The sequence below is a fragment of the Rosa rugosa genome, chromosome 5 (assembly GCF_958449725.1).
Source record: "Rosa rugosa chromosome 5, drRosRugo1.1, whole genome shotgun sequence".
Taxonomy (NCBI): Eukaryota; Viridiplantae; Streptophyta; class Magnoliopsida; order Rosales; family Rosaceae; genus Rosa; species Rosa rugosa.
The window spans coordinates 23168450-23174491 of NC_084824.1; the positions used below are offsets into that span (position 1 = coordinate 23168450).

The following is a 6042-nucleotide window of genomic DNA, read 5'->3' on the forward strand; positions in this document are numbered from 1 at the left end:
CCCGGTCAAAAATTCGGCAAAATCCGTCATCGATAGGATGTCGATCGGCTGGGTCAAACAACTAGGGGTTAATAACCCTATTTTTTTCCTATAAAACCTTCCAAGGGTAAGGATTTGATTGGATCGTGTACCTGAGAATCGTTCCGACAGACGTCCCAAGTACAATATTTTAGGATTCCAGTAAAAAATTCGACAAAATCCTTCATCGGTAGGATGTCGATCAGCTGGGTCAAACGACTAGGGTTTAATAACCCTATTTTTTCCCTATACAACCTTCCAAGAACAAGGATTTGATCGGATCGTGCACTTAAGAATTGTTCCGTCAGACGTCCAAAGTACAATATTTTAGGATCCCAGTCAAAAATTTGGCAAAATCCGTCGTCAGTAGGATGTCCATCGGCTGGGTCAAACAACTAGGGGTCAATAACCCTAGTTTTTTCCTATACAACATTCCATGGGCAAGGATTTGATCGGATCATGCACTTGAGAATCATTCCGTCAGACGTCCCAAGTACAATATTTTAGAATTCCATTCGAAAATTCGGCAAAATTTGTCATCGATAGGATGTCGATCGGCTGGGTCAAAAGACTAGGGGTTAATAACCCTATTTTTTTCCTATACAACATTCCAAGGGCAGGGATTTGATCGGATCGTGTACCTGAGAATCGTTCCGTCAGCCCTCCCAAGTACAATATTTTAGGATTCCAGTAAAAAATTCGGCAAAATCCGTCATCGGTAGAATGTGAATCGGCTGGGTCAAACGACTAGGGTTTAATAACCCTAACCTTCCACGGGCAAGGATTTGATCGGATCGTGCACTTAAGAATTGTTCCGTCAGACGTCCAAAGTACAATATTTTAGGCTCCCAGTCAAAAATTCGGCAAAATCCTTCATCGGTAGGATGTCGATCGGCTGGGTCAAACGACTAGGGTTTAATAACCCAATTTTTTCCCTATACAACCTTCCAAGGGCAAGGATTTGATCGGATCAGGCACTTGAGAATCCTTCCGTCAGACATGCCAAGTACAATATTTTAGGATCCCAGTCAAAAATTCGGCAAAATCCTTTATCGGTAGGATGTCGATCGGCTGGGTCAAACGACTAGGGTTTAATAATCCAATTTTTTCCCTATACAACCTTTAAAGGGCAAGGATTTGATCGGATCGTGCACTTGAGAATCCTTCCGTCAGACATCCCAAGTACAATATTTTAGGATCCCAGTCAAAAATTCGGCAAAATCTTTTATTGGTAAGATGTCGATCAGCTGGGTCAAACGACTAGGGTTTAATAACCCAATTTTTTCCCTATACAACCTTCCAAGGGCAAGGATTTGATCTGATCGTGCACTTGAGAATCATTCCGTCAGACATCCCAAGTACAATATTTTAGGATCCCAGTCAAATATTCGGCAAAATCCGTTATCAGTAGGATGTCCATCGGCTGGGTCAAACGACTAGGGGTCAATAACCCTATTTTTTTCCTATACAACCTTCCAAGGGCAAGGATTTGATCAGATCGTGCACTTGAGAATCCTTCCGTCTGATGTTCCAAGTATAATATTTTAGGATTCCAGTCAAAAATTCGGATAAATCAGTCATCGTTAGGATGTCGATCAGCTTGGTCAAACGACTTAGTTTTAATAACCCTCTTTTTTTCACTACACGCTTCAAAGAGCAAGTGTAAAGTTGGATCGTGAGATTAAGATACCATCCGTTAGATGTGCCAAGTACATCATTTTAGGCTTTTGGTAAAAAATTTGGAAAATTTCATAATAGTTATTACGTTTATCCGCTCGGTCAACCGACCAAGTTTTTTTTTCTTATTTCTATCAACTCGCACTTCGAATGGCTAGACCGTTCACGAGTAAAAGTTTTGAGATACAATATTAAAGTGCACGGGAAGTCTAAGGTGTGTTGATGTTTGTCATACATCAACTTTTTAATAAATATATATTAAATTAAATTAGTTGGTGAAACCTGTTTTACAGGTCAACAAGTTATCCACTTATAATTTGACATGTGTACTTAAAAAAAAAATTACCATACTAAGTACTCATTTATTGTTTTATACGTAAATCGTTCAAAAACTTGTAATGAAGATCGTAAATGTAGTAATTACTTTGATTACAACTATAATTATCACTTAATACGTCCAATGTGGTTGTTTGTTGTAAAATGTCTCATTGATGATATAATTTACAAAATAAAGGACTCTAGTTACAAAAAGAATAACTGGATTACAAGAATAAGGACTTGAAAAGTTTTAGGTCTAATATGATTATTTACCATATAAACAAAGCATTTGTTGTAGCAGTGGTAAAGTGATCGTTTTTTTTTTGTAAATAGGATCATATTTCAAGTAATTATCATGAAAACAACCATAATTACAACGTTATACCTCAATTGTTGTAATTTATAGTAAAATGCATTGTCAAACAAGTAATTATCTCATGGATGATGAGATTTACACAAGAAAAGTATTAAATTACAAAATATAGGACTTTAATGCACAAGTAAGGACTCGTGCCTCATTTACAATATATACATAAATTTTTACCACTTTGACAACAATTCGTTGTCACATTAGTAAAATGGTTCTCAGACTTGTAATATAAAAAATTACCACAAGTAAGAGCTTGATTGCTACTTCTACAACAATTCGTTGTCTCACCGGTCAAGTGGTTCTTAAACTTGTAATATTGAAGAATTACCACAAATACAACCTTGGTTATTACTTTGGACCTCAATTGCTGTAAAATCTAGAAAAAAATATTGTCAAATAAGTAAATAACTTCAAAACGATAGTAGTTACAAAATAGACAACCTTATTACACCGTAAAGGACTTACCGCAAATTTACTTAAATATATGAAGTTTTACCATTATAACAACCATTCGTTGTTTTATTGGTAAAGTGGTTCTAAAAACTTGTAATAGTTAATTATTAAAACTTAATACAACTAAATTACCACTTTTTACCACAATTCGTTGTTTATTGGTAAAACGCTTCTCAAACTTGTTATAGTGAAATATTAACACTAATTACAACTTGACTACCACTTTTTACAATAATTCGTTCTATCATCAATTCTACCACTTTGTGTTGAAGCATTATCAAAATTACAACCTTAATTACTACTATTGACCATCAAAAGAGAACATGGTTAGTCTAAGTGATTTTTTTTTTTTTTTTGGATAATGAAATACTTCCATTAAAGAGGCAAAGCCCCACAGAACCCGAATAAAGCCCAAGATAAACCTTACAGAAAAGAAAGGAAACTCAACTGCACTCCAGACAAGTGCAGTAGAAGAGTCGAAACAGAACTAAAAGAAGAAACTGCCAGTACAAGCTGCAGTTCATATCTCCTCAACATGGGGGCAAGGGAGGCCAACGTTTCGGAGCACCATTGCAAGGGAAGGTGGTGGCTGATCAGCCCATCTATGAAGACCCACCGACCGATAGGCAAGCGAAGCTGCTATGTGAGCTGCGTTGTTCGCTTCACGGGGAACCCAGTCCCAACTGATATCATCAAAGAAGGTACTTCTCCTCCTGATTTCTTTGATTATTGGAAATATTCTCTAATTTTTGCAATTGACTGGTGATGAAATTTCTGATAAAATCCCCTGAGAGTCACTCTCCATTATTACTCGTTTCAGATTCATCTCAATTGCCATATTGACACCAGAAGAGCAGCCTGTGCCTCTGCAATCTCCACAGATCCATAAGTACCCGATCTTGAAGCTGCAGTAATAAGAGAGGCCGTATGGCTCCGAATAACTACACCCAATCCACCAACAAATTTCTCATCGGGTTGGTGAGAGTTGATTTGGGTTCTTTACTATTATTTTACCATCGGGTAAAGCTTGTGGGCGCCGTCCTCTTCGTCTTCTTGGTCGTGATCGCTGCGGCGGTGCCGTTAATCGACGCGCAGACGTGTCTGCCTGAGAGCCTCTTCCCAAGCGTCTTGATTGAGCTCAAGAACTGGTACGCGCGTGAGTACGACGACTATCTCATGACCCAGAAGCCTCATTTCATCATTGGGATCGTCTGTGGCTTGAGCTACTGTTTCAGTGGCCTCTTGCTCTTGTCAACCTGTACGGAATTTTGGCCTCCAATCTTGGTTTAACACCACCTGGTTGATCTATGGCGTCTCTGTTTTCACCTCCATGGTAAAGTTTCCAGCTTTGTTTTTTTACTTTTACTTGTACCCAATTCCTTGTTTTATTGAGTTTTAAGTTCTGTTCTAGATCTTGCAAGTTAGTGACTTTTTATAGTGTTTGGGTATTTTGGAGCTGTTTAGGTTCAGGCAACTGATGTAAAGCTTGTTACTTACTTAAACTCATGCTGTGAGACAGTGTGGCCTGAAAATTACACATTGGTTGAAACTTGAAACAGACTAGCCAGCTAAGAGAATTCTGTAAACTTCCACCTGCTATTAACATAAGTTAAATTGTAACAGCAAAATGGTGTAAGAGCTGTCAGCTCACTCTGAACCTCTGATGATGCATTTATGTCAGATTTTGTCTCATTTTAGGTATGCATTGAATTAGAAACAGAACAACATTGCCAGATAAGAAATGTGTTTAAGTCGCCAACTTGTCCTTAAAACACTTATAGTGATGAAAATTTTATAATTGGGTTGTGAGGGATGGAGATTTTCTATTTTCTAAAGTCTGAATTGTTGAAATTCTGTTTCATATTGGATTGTCTATCTCTGCAACTTTCTTTTGTTTGATATTCTTTGCTTTTGTGAAATTTCATGTGACTATATTATCAGAACTGATTCAGTCTGGCAAGGCTTCTGATAAGCTGCTGTTTACGTACTTCCCTTTCCTGGGGTTCGGTGTTTTGGCCATGCTGCGTGGGCTGCTGCCCATCTAAATGAATTGAAGAGAGCAGATCGATTAATGTTTCTCAACTTCTAAAATCCACTCAGTGCACTCTTGTAGAAATTGAAATTTCTGAATTGCAATTTTCAAGATTAACCGCATCTTTTCACAAAATTCAGCTGCGTCTTCCTTACAGCTAAAGCTGCACATATAAAAGAGCCGGCACATCCACATTGTTATGCTAAATGTGCAGCTTTCACTTGGTTACACCTGAGACACACCAGATCCTGTAGGTGGTAGAGACGCTCTCTCTGCTGTACAATCTGAAGAAGGGTATTCTCCATCATCTCTCTGTCATAAGGCTGCCCGCATTGGGGCACAGCACAGCGCCACTCCCCAGCTAGTAGAGCTGAATCACGGCAGATGTCTAGGTCTCTACAGTCATTGCAGTAGCTGTCAATCAAGGAAAAAAAAAAAAAGAGTAATGAGAAGGCAAGTTGAAAATTCAGATAATGGAAACAGATGATGGCTTGCCAGAACACCACGTTTAAAGACATTGAATTAGTGGAGAAACAAACTTAGATCATGCGCAAACCTAGATCCCTAATTTTCACCAGATTGCAAAGATAAAGATGCACCACTTTGAAGTGTTAAAAAAGAACCAACCCCCAATTAGTGAACCTTGAGAAGATCATCAGTTAACCTCTTGGATTTCTGATTTGAAGGATAAAATGAAATGAGAAGAATAATTCTCTGTCACCCAAAAAAAGTTCTTCCTTTGACCAAATATTTTACACTCTTCACTACTAATGTTTCACTGTCCTAAACAGTGTGTGTGCATGCATGCGTGCAATGGAATAAAGGAAGTGGAAATCCACACAATGATGAATAGTTTTTATAGTTCTGAAACAAAAACCACCATTCGATCATTATTGTGTGGTCTATTTTCTCAAGCATGTTGATATCCCTCTCTTATTTGGATTCCACCCAGATCTAAATGACTATAAGGTAATAATGATGATGCTGCCTGGTTCCATCAAAATGGAGGTTTATACTCTTAGCACAAATTCTTGGACGATTATTCAAGTCATGCCACCTTGGCTCAATACCATGAAGTTTTTCTACTCGATCTGAATTTTGGAATGGAAGGGAATATTGGCTTGCTACAAGAGATTTGGGATGCATATTCAAAGTGATGATTGGGATGTAATCT

General features: G+C 38.0%; 1 long non-coding RNA gene across 1 annotated transcript; it reads left to right on the plus strand.

The window, feature by feature from the left end:
• The first annotated feature begins 3257 nt into the window (after positions 1–3257).
• On the plus strand, positions 3258–4992 carry LOC133707984 (uncharacterized). The gene is made up of 3 exons (XR_009845476.1): positions 3258–3537; positions 3657–4169; positions 4778–4992. It is a non-coding gene; the product is annotated as an uncharacterized LOC133707984 (long non-coding RNA).
• Positions 4993–6042: the final 1050 nt, after the last annotated feature.